We start from the raw sequence: 15,468 nt of genomic DNA on the forward strand, positions 1-15,468 counted from the left end.
CCACTTACAAGCCCCCCCCCCCCGTCTCTGGGCTCTGGGCATTCTCTCTGGCTGTCCCCCATGTCTAGAATGCTCTCCCTCCTCCACTCTCCCTACTGACTGACCTCCCTGGTTTCCTTGAAGCCCCAGTTAAAATCCCACATTCTACAGGAAGCCTTCCCGAACTCTTACTTCTAATGCCTTCCCTGTTAATTATTTCCTATTTACCCTGTAAGTAGCTTGCTTTGTATATATTTGTTTGCATGCTGTCTCCCCCATTAGATTGTAAACCCCTTGAGGGCAAGGACCATCTTTTGCCTCTTTTTGTGTCCCCAGCACTGAGCCCAGTGCCAGGCACACAGTAGGTGCCTAATAAATGTCTACTAAATGTTACCTCCTAAGGGAGGATTGTCCTAGTCTCTGTGGTTGCTAATGCTCTCACCCTCCTTGTGTTTACTGTCTATATTCTTGTATTTCCTTTTTTTTTTTAGGCAGTTAAGGTTAAGTGACTTGCCCAGGGTCACACAGCTAGTAAGTGTCAAGTGTTTGGTCTGAGGCCGATTTTGAACTCAGGTCCTCCTGACTTCAGGGCTGGTGCTCCATCCACTGTGCCACCTAGCTTCCCCTCTTGCTTTTTTTTACTAATATGAAAAACAACAATTTGATCCAGGTTCTGCTGTTGGGGAACCTGGAGTCAAGTATGGGTGGTACAGTGGGAAAAGCACCAGCTCTGGGATTTGAAGGCCAAGGTTGAAATGCTGCCTCCATCACTTATTACCTGTGTGATCCTTGGAAGGTTGCCTCCTCTCTCTGGGCCTCAGTTTCCCCATTTATAAGTGAGGGGGCTGGATTAGATTGCCTCTGAGGGCCTTTCCAGGATTTAAAGGCAAAAGTTCCTTGGCCAAGGAACTTTCCATGATAATTTGTTGGTTTGCTTTGGACTTGGCTTTTCAGAAGAATTGTTTTATTTTCTACTCTGGAAAAAGACAAGAGCTAAAAAAAACTTGCAAACGTGTATATGCATCTAATGCCTTGTGGCCCACAGTTCCAAGCAAATGATAATCTGGAAATTCTAGGTCTCCTCAGTTTCCTTGCTCAATCCCAAGCTCCTAGATAGGAGTCCTTGACCCATTGTAATGTGAGGAGGGTTTGTCCATGGCTCTGGGTTCAATGGGCAGGGCTGGAGTAGAGGAGGAAAAGCAGGGCTAAAAAGCAATGGAGGAAAAAAAGAGGAAAGAGTCAAGTAAAAGGAGAACTGTGGAATGTTTGGCCTAAGAGAAGAAGGCTGGGGTGGGATATGGTGTGATTGCTGGGTTCAATTCTTTGAAAGATTGGTCTTATGGGAAAGCCAGGGCTTAGATGTCTGCTTATTCCCCAGTGACAGAATTAGGAATGATGGGTGGAAGCTGCTAAGAGAGAAATTTGGGTCTGATGTCAAGAAAACTTCCTAACAAAAGGAACATATCCCAGAATGGAATGGGCTGCCTGGCCAGGGAGAACTGCCTAGGCAAGGACTGGGATACTTATTCCAGTTTTCCCACATGACCTCTGGGGTCGTTGACTTAGAGGTAGAAGGAAACTTAGAGGTCATTTGGTGCAATCCCTTCATTTTTACAGATAAGGAAACTGAGGCACAGAGAGGTGAGGTGACTTGCTTGAGATCCCACAGGTGGCTGAGCCACACTCTTTGATTCTGAGGTGTGCCACCCCATCTTTCTCTCTTTTTACTCAGAAATTATTTTATTTTAAGGGGAGAAAGAGAAAGAGGCACATCAGGTATGAATGGAGGCCAGGGCCACTCCTACCCTGTGGCTGAGCTGCTGACCCAGAATTTGTCCTAAATGGGGGTGTTAATGATGTGCTTTGGACACTATCTGAGGCCTGTGAACAGGAGCTGGTTCTAATCACAGGAGGGGGGGAGTGGGGAGAGAACAAGTATTTATTATGCACCTTTGGTAACTATTATCTCATTTGATGGAAGGGATTGACAGGTTCACATGCATTGTTATCTTGCATGTCACGGGGGAGGACCATTCCTGGTTCCTGGACCTAAGCACTACTGTGTAATTATCCCTCTTCCGAGAGGTGTTTCAGGCACAAAAGCCCCTGCTCTCAGCAAACAGCTAGTCCAGGTTGTCTGCCAGCAGCTGGGGGAGGACACATTGCACCTGTTGTTATTTCTGGCTCCTTGTTTAAATTGTCCTGATAAGTTGTTGACTGGGAAAGTCACCCCTTATCGATGTTGGTGTCTTCTTTGCCACCATCTCCCACTGCCAGGGGCTCTCTGGACTGTGCTACGTCACTCCGGCTGGGCTCATGTGGAGTAAATGGCTTCAGCTGGACTGTTCTGTTCTTTCCACCAAATCAACCCATCAAACACGTTTATGATCCAGACAGGCAGAGGAGGAAGGCTCATAAAGAAAGCATGATAGCAGGTAGAATGTGATCTCAGTTAATCAGTAAGCTGCTGGCTACTACAGAAATGGAGGGAGTCTGGTAAGGGTTCATGCAAGAGGAGGTGTTTGAGCTGATCTTTGACTAAAGCCAGGGATTTTGTTTTGTTTTGGGTTTTTTGGTGAGGCAATTGGGGTTAAGTGACTTGCCCAGGGTCACACAACTCGTGTCAAGTGTTTGATCTGAGACTGATTTTGAACTCAGGTCCTCCTAACTCCAGGGCCGGTATTCTATCCACTGCACCACCTAGCTGCCCCTAAAACCAGGGATTTTAAGAGGCTGAAGTGAACAGGAACAAAGAATGTTAGAAAGCACATCCATTCCTTCATCTGTTTTATGTCAGCCAACGTCCTTGACACTGGGGATACAGAGATGAAGATGAAAACCGCCCCTCCTTTCAACGATAGGGATATTGAGGTGGCACAGTGGATAGAGCCCCAAGCTTGGGGTCAAGAAAACCTGAATTAAAATCCTATCTCAGACACTTAGTAACTGTGCGACCTTGGGTGAGTTACTTCATTTCTGTCTACCTCCGTTTCCTCATCTGTAAAATGGGAATAATAATTGAACCGACCTCTCAAGGTTGTTGTGAGGACAATGACAGAGTGCTTAGCACAGTGCCTGGCATACTGTACATGCTTAATGATTTTTTTAAATTTAAAAATTATTAGGGTTTAAATTCTATTATATGTACACAACACATTCATCTGTAAGTAAGTAAGAACTACATACAGAGCAAGTACAAAGTAATTTTTGGCAGAGAGGATTAGAACGTAAGCTCTTTGAGGACAAGGGCTGGTTTATTTTTTTTCTTTACAACAGGAGTTCCAGGTCCAGCACTTAGTAAATGCTTGTTGAATTAGTTTGAAAGAGGAGATGGAGACAGAGATCTCTGGAAAAATTTGAGGCAAAAGAAAATATTTTCTTTTTCTTTTTGCAAGGTAATTGGGGTTAAGTGAATTGCCCAGAGTCGCACAGCTTGTAAGTGTCAAGTATCTGAGGCTGGATTTGAACGCAGGTCCTCTTGACTCCAAGGCTGGTGCTCTATCTCTCCACTATGCCACCTAGCTGCTCAAGAAAACATTTTCAGTGGAGGGCAAGAGGGGCAGTGTTCTAGAGGAAGGGGAACACTTGAGTTTGGGCCTTGAAGGCAAAGAAAGATTTCCGGAGGCAGAAATAAGGAAAGTACATTCCATACCTCCTGTGTGTGTGGAGATGGGGGTGGGGGTGGGGTGTAAGCTTGAGAAAAGCCCCTCCCAGAAGATGGGCTTTTGCGGAACGCTTGGGGCCAACAAAATGCCAGACAGATGCCCACACGCCGGAAAGTGTTATTGGCACTTTGTGAGTTCCAGACTTGCTCGTAACACCCTGTCTCTAATCATACTCCCAAAGCCAACACCTCTGAGTGTTTGCCCTGCTTAACCTCACCTGCTCCCATGCTGGCCACAGCCCTCTCCTTCATCTCTGCTCAGTCCCATAATGTCTACCTTTGTCTGTATGGTTATGGTGATTACATGTGTGTTGGTCCTGTCTCCTCTATTAGCTTGTTAAAGGCCTTGATCCCAGGATCCCTGGCAGTTTGAATAAGTACCCCCCAAAGTTCTTGGCAGGAACCCTGGGTGGCTCAATAAATGCTTGTTACCTAGCTGATTCTGTGCATGAAGATGGGTTTGTCTGTGAGGGAGAAAGGTTATAGAATGCCAAAGCATGGGGGAAGTGGGAGGGGCTGCATTTTTATATGTGTCTGGCAGCCCAGGTGTTAACCCTCCCCCCTTCCGTAAAACCTGGAGACCCCAAACTACCTCTCTGCTTGCCAACCTAGGTTTAATTATTAGCTCTGACCCTTGCTGACTACGGGCAGGTCACTCCCCCTTTCTGAGACTCATTGTCTTCATCTGTAGAATAAGTGGGTGTGGAATACATGTTTGTAGGGGTCCCCTCCAGCTCTGAAATCCTGTAATGCCATGATTGGTGAACATGCTGCTTGTAAGGGCCTCACTTTATAACCTGTAAAACACTATGGGATAGTAAGCTGTCTTTACTCCTGGGGTTAAAAAAAAAAAGGTATAAAAGACCACTGAGATTCATGGAAAGATGCACACTTCTTTGGGGAAGCTACCAGCAAGATGCCGCCTGTCTCTGGAGTCCCTTTTCTCTCCTTCCTCTTATGCCTCTCCCCTTTTCCTTTCCTTTCTGCCCTTCTCTTTTTCCTTCCTTCCTCTCCCTCCCTTTCTCTCTCTCTCTCTCTCTCTCTCTCTCTCTCTCTCTCTCTCTCTCTCTCTCTCTCTCTCTCATCTCCCTCTCATCTCCCTTCTCCTCTCTCCTCTCCCCCTCCCTCCTCTCCCCTTCTCTTTTCTTTCTTTCTTGTTCTCTCTTTCCATCCCTTTGTTCTCCTCCTTTTGTCTCTCTCTCCCCTCTGCTGCCTCCCAGAGTTCTTAGATGGAGTCACAAGATTGGAGTTCCAATCTCGACACTTGTTTACTATCCATGGGGTGCTGGTTAAGTAATTCCATGCTATTAAAGATGAGGGACTTGGATCAGATGACCTCCCAGGTCCCTTCCTGCTCGAATCTGGCCATCTCAATAGCTCCCCTCTTTTCTTCCTCCACTGCTCTTTAAATCAACTATCAGGAGTAAATCATTAATCTGCGTCAGAAAGGAAACTGTTGACATTTGTCCTATTGTAAACCCAGCTTTTGTAGGAGACCTTGCTCTGAGGCTCCCCTGTTGTAGGGGTAGTGGGGGAGGGCAAGGAACAATACAGCCTGCCATTCCTGAAAACCAAATGGTAAAAAGCCATCCCCCCGTTTTTCTTCAATGATTGGTAAAACCCCACTGACCAGGATGGAAGCGGGGTGAGTGGCCTTGTTGAAAGATCACGGAAGACTAGATTGATTGTAAGCTCCTTGGAGGCTGGGACTGGCTTTTGCCTCTTTTTGTATCCCTAGTGCTTAGCAAAGTGCCTGGCATGCAGTAGGTGCTTAATAAATGTTTGTTGAATTGAAAAGATGGTTTAAGATTCACCAGGTAAAGAGAGGGAAGGAGAACATTCCAGGCATAGGGCACTGTGTGACCAAACGCACAGAGGTGGTAGAGTCAGGTTGCCTTGGGGGAGCAGACTGATCCAGTTTTGTCCCGTTTTGCTGGAGCATAGAATAAGCAGGAAAGTCATGTAAGAAAAGGAAAGGCAGAATGGCCTTGGTGGGGGAGGGCTTTGAATGCCAGGCAAGTGAATTTGAACTTATCTTGGGCAATAAGGATAAGAATCCTAGGATTTAGAGCTGGAAAGAACCTTCGAGATCATTTTACAAATGAGGAAACTGAGCCCCAGAGAGGTTTAGTAACTTTCCCCAAATCTCCCAGTATTTGGCAGGGTGAGAGTTCAAACCCAGATTCTCTGACCTTAGAGCCTGTGGGCTTTCTGCCGGGCCAGCTGAGGCCCAGAGAGGAATTGCTCAGAGTCTCACAGATGGCTGGTATCCACAGAGCCAGGATCATAAGCTCCCCGGCCCCACCACCCCAACCCCCACAGGTCCTAGATTCCAAATCAAGCATTCTTTCCACTCTGCCACACGCTGCCTTGACAAACCAGGAGTCTCAGCTCTTCTCCCCCAAGTGGGAGAGCTGGAATAGTGGTTTAAATAAAGAGTGGAATGCAGTCTTTCAGCCTCCCAAGAGTCCCAAGTCATTACCCAGCTGCCGTCAGGCAAATCTGCTGCCTGCCCAAGATGCTGACGACAATGATGGCGGCCACATTGGCTGCCAGGATTGATAAAAGGAACCCCAACTCCATCCCGGCCTGGCCCTCTTCCCCGAGGCACCTGGCAGTGGGCCTCGGGTACCAGCCGGGGTACCAGATCCCCTGCGTGGCATGGATGGGGAACTTATCTCCACTCCTGCCTGGGAAGCTTTGGAGTTTATGGTTTAATAAACAGGCTGTTTTCTTCCAGGACGGCTCCTTGGCCAGGCTTCCTCCCTCCCAGCCTCAGAGCTCGGCAAGTGGAGATGAGCTTAGGGCTTTTCCTCCACCTCCCAGTTTCATTTCCTTCCTGGCACATGGTCCTCCCAGGATTTTCCGTCCCTGGATCACTTCTCAGAATCGATGTGCTAATAACTACTGGTTTGATGGTGGTCTCTCTTGTTTTTCTGGGAAGGAGGTAAGAGGAAGGATTTCTACCCACAGTGTCTATATTGGGGAGAGGCTGGTCAGGGAGGTGTGGACTCTTTGGGTAAATTTTTGGGTGAGTTGTGGAGCCTGGTGCCTTGGTTTCCACATCTCTGTAATAAGGAATGAAGGGTAGCGGGGAGGAGCATGGGACTTGGAGAAAGCAGGCAGGTCTACAAGAATCAATCAGTCCATCACGCAGCCAGCAAGCCTACTGTGTGCCAGGCACAGAGCTAGGCACTGGGAATGCAAAAACCAAAAATGAAACAGTGCCTGCTCCCAGGGAGCTTAGATAGACAGATATTTACAGAATCTCCAAGTTGGAAGCGACCAGAGAGATGTCATAGTCCACCCTGTTCTGAAAACATCTGGCACCCCCTTCAGCCGCCCTGACAAGTGGGCCTCCAGCCTTTGCTCAAAGCTCCTCCAGCCAATGGTCAAAGAATCTCAGAGACCAATTCCCTTGTCTTACAGATGAAGAAACTAAGACCTAGAGAAGTAAAGCATGTTTGAGTATCATTGGGGTAGACTTAGAAAGATCCGCTGTCCCCATCTTAAGGATGAAGAATCAATCAAGTATTTATTAGGTGCCTACTACATGAATACCATCCCTCCTCTCGAGGAGCTTACGTTCACTGGGAATCCACTCTCTTCTAACATATCCCATCTCCGCTCTGTACAGCTCAGCACTGTTGGGAAGTTTGTCCTCGCATCAATGTTCCCTCCATGCCCCCTTTTCCAATTTCTACCCCTCCTAGTTCCCCATCCCCACCCCTACTTCCAGAGCTGAGCTGAATATTTCTAATCTCTCTTCCCCGAGACCAGCTTTCTAATATTTGAAGACAAGCCATAAGTACCTCCCCAAGTCTTCTCCAGAGGATAAAGCCTGAGCTCTTCCACTTACTGGAACCCAGGTCCTCTGACTCCCAAGATGCCATGCTCTCTCCTTCCCCCCACCCCACAACTATCCACACTTCCATCTGCTTATCTGTCCAGAGTTCCTCTCCTCCTGTTGCAGAATATTGTGAAGCGTCCGTTTCCTGCTGGCGATCCTGTGCTGGCCCCAGCTGCTTCCTGTCTCCCACCCTGACATTTAGTGAGGCCACTTGGCCCAAGGGCCGCCAGCTGGCTTTGTTGTTTTTAGAAAACTCCCTTCAGCCTACTTAAAGGGCATTTGTGGCTTAACCATTTTTGGGGGTGTCTTTGAGTCCTGTCTGAAAAACACTTTCTCACCCACCCAGCCCAGACAGCAACGCGCCTTTGACCTCTGTTTGACGGGATGTTGCTACGCAACTTTGCCCATTTGGCTGAGGGAGGAAATTGTTTTAACATGTAGAGCAGCAGAATTCTTGGTATTCTGAATGTTAGGCCATAGCAAGATGGGGAAAGAAAAAGCTGTGTGCCTCTGCCTTTGGTGGGATTAGTCACAAGAGAGGACAAGCAGATTTCCATAGGTCACACAGTAAATTGGGGTACCAGGGGCAACTCTAGGCAGCTCTGGTAATGCTGAGGAGGGTCCCTGTAAGAGACGTGCCCCCTAAGTTTGCTGCATTTCAACAGTGGTATTGGTGAAATAAAGGATATGGTGGCAAGCATTTGTTAAGTGCTTACTGTGTGCCAAGTACTGAGATCTCTGCTGAGCCTTCTAAGACAGCCCTTGTCCTCAAAGAGCTTATATTCTGGAAGCATGAAGGAAGGGGAGAGGGGCACACCATGTGCATTGTAAGTATAGACAAATGAAATGTGTAAAATATACCATCTGAGGATTAGTTGAGGATCAGAAGAGAAGACATGGGGTGACATGAGAATAGTTTTTGAGTCTTTGGAGGGGAGCCCTGAAGAAGCAGGATTAGCCTTGATCAGAAGGTAGAACTGGGAATAAAATGGGGAAGGTGCAGAGGGCCAGACTAGAGCCACCATGGTAGAATGCACTCAAGAAGTGATGGGGGTTCTCCAGATGACCACTGCTCCAGAGGGGATTCTATGTCCAGACATGGCCTCTGAGGGCCTTTCTAACTCTGAGGTTCTATGATGCTGTGTCCACGGTGAGGGAGTTTCTGAGGTAAGAGACTTAGGACAGGGGCTCTTAATCCCTTTTGTGGCCTGGACCCCTCTGGCAGTCTGGTCAAGCCCGTGGGTGCTTTCCCCCAAAAACGTTTTTAAATGTATAAACTCAAATGTAGTGGATTGCCCAGGAAACCAATCACATTCAAGCATAGTGAACAAATTATTAAAGAAAACTAGTTCACCAATGCCTGGATCCCTGGTCAGGCTGGGGAGCTCCCCTAGTCTTCCAGAGGCCCTTGGAACTGAAACTTGAACTATCTTCCTGATGTCTCTTGGGTTAGAGAAGAGATGATTTCAGCATGGCATGATAGATGATTGACATCTTCAAATATTATTATTCAGATAAGCTGAAGAATTGTCTTGAGGAAGACAGAGTAAGCTCATTCTGCTTGGCCCCAGAGGCAAGCAGGGGGTGAGGAAGGGAGGCAGATATTGGCTCAGGATGGGAGAAAACCACCTAAGTGGAGCCCCCCCCCAAAGAAAAAGAGAGAGAGCAGGATGTCTTAAGGGGAGGGGAGTTCTCTCGCCAGCCCTGAAAGCTGCCCAGCAGCCTCCTGTCCAGGCCCTTGTAGAGGGGTATCATGTATGGGGGGGACACAGGGGGTTGGCCTGGTTTAGCTTTGGGGGTCTCAGAGCTTAATTCACCCAAACTCCTCCTTAGCATCTTTCTTCTACTCCTTAAGGTAAAAATGTTAAGTGGTTCTTCTCGGCCCTGTGAAAATAGGACAAGAGGGAAAACTGCTGTGGGAAGTGTTTTAATCATTATAATAGTCATGGTGGACATTCATGTAGCATTTCAAGGTTTGCAAATCATTTTCCATGCATTCTCTCCCGGGAGCCTCACAGCCTCCTTGGGAAGTAGGTGGTACAGTTTTACAGATGAGGAAACTGAGGCTCAGAGATGTTTATCAAGTCCTTTCACTGAGTAAGCATTTATTAAGCACCCACTATATTCAGTCTTTTCAGTCATGTTGGCTCTTCCTGACCCCATTTGGGATTTTCTTGACAGAGATACTGGAGTGATTTGCAGCTCATTTTATAGATGAGGAACTGAGGCAAACAGGGTTAAGTGGCTTGCCCAGGGTCACACAACTAGTTAGTATCTGAGGCTGGATTTGAACTCAGGTCTTTCTGATTCTAGGCCCAACACTCTATCAGCTGCCCCCGAGCACTGACTCTGGCACTGTGTTAAACACTGGGGAGATGAAAACAAAAGTAGGATGGCCCCTGCCCTCTGGGGGCTCCCAATTTAGTGGGAGAGACAACAGGCAAACAACTCTATACAGACAAGATGTAGTCAGGATAAATTGGGGGTGATCTCAGAGGGAGGCACTGAGATCGAGGAGGCCTTGAAAAGACTTTTTGCAGAAAGTGATGCTTCAGCTAAAAATGGAAGGAGGGGGAACCCAGAGGTGAAAATGAGGAGGGATGGGCAGCTAGGTGGCACAGTGGATAGAGCTTCGGCCTTGGGGTCAGGAGGACCTGAGTTCAAATCTAGCCTCAGACACATAACACTTACTAGCTGTGTGACCTTGGGCAAGTCACTTGACCCCATTGCCTAGCAAAATAAAAAGTAATTTAAAAAAAAGAAAGAAAATGGGGAGGGAGAGAGAGTTCCAGGTATGGGGAACAGTCAGTGAAGATGCTGGAGCTCAGAAAGAGAAGTTGGATTCAGATTGTAAAGGGCTTGAAATGCTAAATAGAGATACTTGTATGTAACCTGGAGGGAACAGGATGCCTCTGGGACTTCTTGAGGTGGGAAGTGGCTTCAGACCTGCACTTTAGGAATGTCAGTTTGGCAGCTCTCTGGAAGATGGCTCCCAGAGGAGAGACCCTGGATGCAGGGGCCCAACTGGGGGCAATTGCAGTAGCTCATCTAAAAGGATATGAGGGCCTGGACCAAGTGACCATGTTGGGATGCTCATGAGAGTTGTTCAGGTAGAATGGATGAGACTTGGAAACTAGCTTGATTGGGGTGCGGGCGTCCTTGTGAATGAAGAAACCAGGGATGCTTCTGAGGTCACAGAGCTGGGCAACTGAGAGGGGAGTGATGGGGAAGTGAGCAGGAAGGACAAGTTTTGATTTGGACATGTTGGTTTGGACATCCACGTGTAGACATTGGATGGGCAGCAGGAGATGTGGGACCAGAGCTCAGGAGAGGCTGGGCTGGCTATCTGCATAGAGAGGATGAATGAGTCCAGGGCAGCTGATGGGAGACTAATGAGAGAGGAGGAGAGGGTCCCTAAGAGCACTCTGGGTAACAGCCACACATAGGGAGCAGGACAGTGATGGTTAACAGGCAAAGGAGACCTGGAGTGAGAACCCCAGGGAAGAGGCAGTGTCCAGAGCAGGGTCAGTAGGGTCACGCACTCTGGAGAAGACGAGAAGAATGAGTCCTGAGAACAGAAGTCATCAGTGATGGGAGGGTGGGGAGGAAGGGGCCAGATACAAGGGGGTGAGGTGTGCCATGGGTAGGAACTGAGCCTGGGCTGCCCAAAGTGGAAGTCCGGCACTTTGACCTTCTGCCTCTATCATGTGATGCTTTCCTTGAATCAGAATCAGAAAGTGGTTCTGTTGATTGTGGACATTTCTGTTGTCTCTTGCAGAGAAACAGTGTCCTGGTTTCACCAAATTAAAATTTAGGTATGTTTTTTTTTCCTTCAACACAATCCACATTTTTTTTGTAATGTCCCAATTCAGTGAAGGTGAGACCACAGTGAAACTCTCATTTCTCTCTCTCTCTCCCCCTCCCTCCTCTCTCTCTCCATATATATACATATATGTATATATACACACACATATATATATATACACATACACATACATACATATGTGTATGTATATATATATATATACATACATATGTGTATGTGTATATATATATATATCTATATATCTATATATATATATACATACACATTTGTGTGTGTGTGAGAGAGAGAGATACAGACAGTATGGTTCAGTAGAAAGTGTTCTGGATTAGAAGTCAGAGGACTTAGGCTGTAATCTAAGATTTACTTCTCATGTCACCTTGGGTAGGTCACATAACTTCTCTCTTTCAGTTTCATCCAAGGTAAGACTTGAGTTGGACCAGATGGCCTCTAAGGTCCCTTATAAACTCTAAATCTGTTCCCCAAAAGTCCCCAGTGTTTTCCTTTCTTGGAGATAATGAGGTACAGTAGGAACAACACAGGTTCTAGAAGTCAGGGGATCAGGGTCCGGATCCTCCCATCTCTGCTGCTTATGTTCTGTGTGTTCTTAGGAAAGTGATTGAACTTCTTGCCTCAGCTTCCTCACTTGTGAAGTGAGGGGGGTTTGATTTGATGCCTTTGAGGTCTCTTCCAGCTCTGGTGGCCAAGGCAGCGAACTTGGAAGTCATTTGATTTAGAGATGTTGGGGCCCTGAGGTTCATCCATCTGTCATGGTTCACCCTCTACCACCACCATCACCTTTCACCAGGAGAGAGAAGAAATTGGGGGGGAAAGAGTCACCATAATCATCCCCTAGGATAGGAATCCTCTCCTTTTGGTGGGGGGGCTCAGCAGAGACAATCAGTCAGTCTCCCACCTCCACTTAAAGTAACTACAAAGGTGCTGGCCCTGGCACCTTTGTCAGGTGAGAACACCTCCACTGAGTCAGTCCTGAGGCATGAACCGGGCAGGAACCAGACCTGGGTCTCTCCAGTGGGACAGCAAGTGTGCTGGGATTGGTTGAGGACATTTGGCCATGACCTTTGGGACTAGAATAAAAGCATTAAATGAGGTAATAGTCAGTAAAGTGCTTAGCACTGTGCCTGGCACATAATAGGTCCTTCTCTTCCCTATAAAAGCAGGAGCTAATTGGAATTCAGGGAGTTTCTGTTCCCAGCACTTAGTACAATGAGATAATATTCAATGAATGAGATAATGTTTGTCAAGTGCTTAGCACAGTGCCTGGCAGTAGGAGGCACTTAATAAATGCTTATTCTCTTATTCTCCTTCTCTTACAACTTCTGGAACTTAATAAGCATTTAAAATGCTTTGTCATTCAATCAAAGCTCAGCTTAGGTATTTCTTCCTCTAGGAAGCCTTCCCTGATCCTCTCTCTACCACCCCCCACCCCTGACTTTTTCATGCTCTCTTCATTTTCCTTGTACTACGTTTATCTCTGTGTCTACTCTGAATGAGTACAGAAAGAGGAAAAAAAAGTACTTATTTCTCTATATATTATATCCTGCTTCTACCCACAGTAGAATGTAAGGTCCTCAAGAGTAAGAATTCAGGCTATTTTTCTTTGTATCGAGGCAGCTAGGTGGCCTAGTACATAGAGCGTTGGGGCTGGAGTCAGGAAGACCTGAGACTCAGACATATACTATCTGTGTGACCCTGGTCAAGTCACTTAATGTCTGTTCACTTCAGTTTCCTTGTAGGCAAAATGGGGATAATTATAATACCGACTCCTCACAGCATTTGTGAAGATTAAATGAGATAATAATTGTGAGATGCTTAGCACAGTGCCTCGCACATAGGTGCTTAATAAATGCTTATTTCCTTCCTTCCTTCCTTCCTTCCTTCCTTCCTTCCTTCCTTCCTTCCTTCCTTCCTTCCTTCCTTCCTTCCTTCCTTCCTTCCTTCCTTCCTTCCTTCCTTCCTCCTCCTTCCTTCCTTCCTTCCTTCCTTCCTTCCTTCCTTCCTTCCTTTTCCTTCCTTCCTTCCCTTCCTTCCTTCCTTCCTTCCCTTCCTTCCTTCCTTCCTTCCTTCCTTCCTTCCTTCCTTCCTTCCTTCCTTCCTTCCTTCCTTCCTTCCTTCCTTCCTTCCTTCCTTCCCCTTCCTTCCTTCCTTCCTTCCTTCCTTCCTTCTTTTCCTTCCTTCCTTCCTTCCTTTCCCTTCCTTCCTTCCTTCCTTTCCCTCCTTCCTTCCTTCCCTTCCTTCCTTCCCTTTCCTTCCTTCCTTCCTTCCTTTCTTCTTCCTTCCTTCCTTCCTTCCTTCCTTCCTTCCTTCCTTCCTTCCTTCCTTCCTTCTTCCTTCCTTCCTTCCTTTTCCTTCTTCCTTCTTCTTCCTTCCTTCCTTCCTTCCTTTCCCTTCCTTCCTTTCCCTTCCTTTCTTCCTCCTTCCTTCCCTCCCTTCCTTCCTCCCTTCCTTCCTAGCCTTACAGAGGCTAGGTGCTTAGTAAATGGTATTGTAGTTGCATGAAGGCTGCACAGCTTTACCCAGCTCGGGTCCTCTAACTCCAAGTTCAGCAGTCCGCCCCTCCCTATCAGAGCTGCCTTCTGCTTTCTTTCAATGATTATATCACATTTGTCAGGGTTCCTCGTACTGCTAATGTTCATGGACACGTTATGCTCCTCCCAGCTTGTCCTAGTGCCTTATCTCATCAGATAAGCCTTGGGAAAGAGGTGGGGCTGGATTATTGTCCCCCTCATTTGGTGGATAATGAAACTGAGCTTTAAAGAGATGAGCCCACTCTCCCGAGGTTATACAACAACTCAGTGGCAAAGGGAGGGCTGGGACCTATTTTCCTAAATCTCAATCCAGTGTTAGTCCTAACCTCATCACACCTAAAATGCCTACCTTGCCTGGTTCTCTGGCTTCTGAGTGTCCGTGTTTTTAGGTAATAATAGTGAATTTGGAACAAGCAGACATCAGTTCACTTGAGCAGTAAGATTTTGTTGTCGTTGAGTCATTTCAGTGGTTTCCGACTCCTCATGACCCCATTCGGGGTTTCCTCGGCAAAGATATTGGAGTGGTATGCCATTTCCTTCAACTCATTTGACAGATGAAGAAACTAAGGCAAACAGGTTAAGCAACTTGCCCAGGGTCACACAGCTACTAAGTCTCTGAGGCTGGATTTGAATTTAAATCCTCCTGACTCCAGGCCCTGAACACTATTCACTGCACCACCTAACTGCCCAGCAGTAAGGCTGCTAACAGGGAAATGCCATTGGATTTGTCAAATATAAGTGAAAATGGTTTATTTCTGGATGGAACCCACCAAATGGCCGTGACCCAAGAATGGAATCAAAAGACTGTCTGTGGGGACATCCACATGGATTCAGCTTTAACAGCATGTTCACAGAGAAGCATATAAATGACTAAATCATTCAGCTTTGTTTGTGCAGATTTATGGTGGCAATTCAAGACCAGGTCATTGCCGTCAGACGTAGACAGAAGGGCTACCCTTAAGGAGGACCTCAGACTTTGTGATTCCTATAGACTATGTGAGAAAGAACCAGGAGCCGTGCAACACCTCACTCCCGGCCAGCCGCTATCCTTTTAGTCACCTACAGAAAGGTCTGGGGAATGTTAATTATGAAAGAATGATGGCAGGATGGGGACATCCCATAACATCAGAGCTGGAAGGGACCTAGCTCAGCCCCCATGTAGTCCAGTGTCCACATTGAAGGAATCCTCCCATAATGTAGCCAAAAAGTGATCATCCCGCCACTCTGGGGGACCTCCGGAGGGGAGACTTGTCCTAGGACCATCTCTGTCTGAACACCATCCCCAACATCTTCATCTTCATCTAATGTCATTTTCACCATTCGTGCAGTAGTCTGCAAGGCAAGGGAAGGAAATAAGCATTTCTCTAGCACCTACTGTGCCAGTCCCTGTGCTAAGCACTTTACAAATATTATCTCATGTTCATCCACAAAGGACAGATATTTGTAAAGTGCTTCACAAACCTTAAAATGCTTAATGATGATGATGATGATGATAATAATAATAATAATAATAATAATAAGCACTAAGTGATGAGCAGGCAGACTTCAGAAAAACCTGGAAGAACTTATATGAATTGATGCTGAGTGAAGTGAGCAGAACCAG

The 15,468-nt window shown here is 46.8% G+C and overlaps 1 protein-coding gene across 1 annotated transcript in view; it reads left to right on the plus strand.

The window, feature by feature from the left end:
* The first annotated feature begins 6,512 nt into the window (after window positions 1–6,512).
* PITPNM2 (phosphatidylinositol transfer protein membrane associated 2) overlaps window positions 6,513–15,468 on the plus strand; it is a 159,623-nt gene continuing 150,667 nt past the window's right edge. The window contains 1 exon segment of the mRNA XM_078154267.1: window positions 6,513–6,590. The gene's annotated coding sequence lies outside the window, so the exon portion shown is untranslated.

This window comes from Phascolarctos cinereus, unplaced genomic scaffold (assembly GCF_003287225.1).
Source record: "Phascolarctos cinereus isolate Bilbo 61053 unplaced genomic scaffold, phaCin_HiC Scaffold_4;HRSCAF=312, whole genome shotgun sequence".
Lineage (NCBI taxonomy): Eukaryota > Metazoa > Chordata > Mammalia > Diprotodontia > Phascolarctidae > Phascolarctos > Phascolarctos cinereus.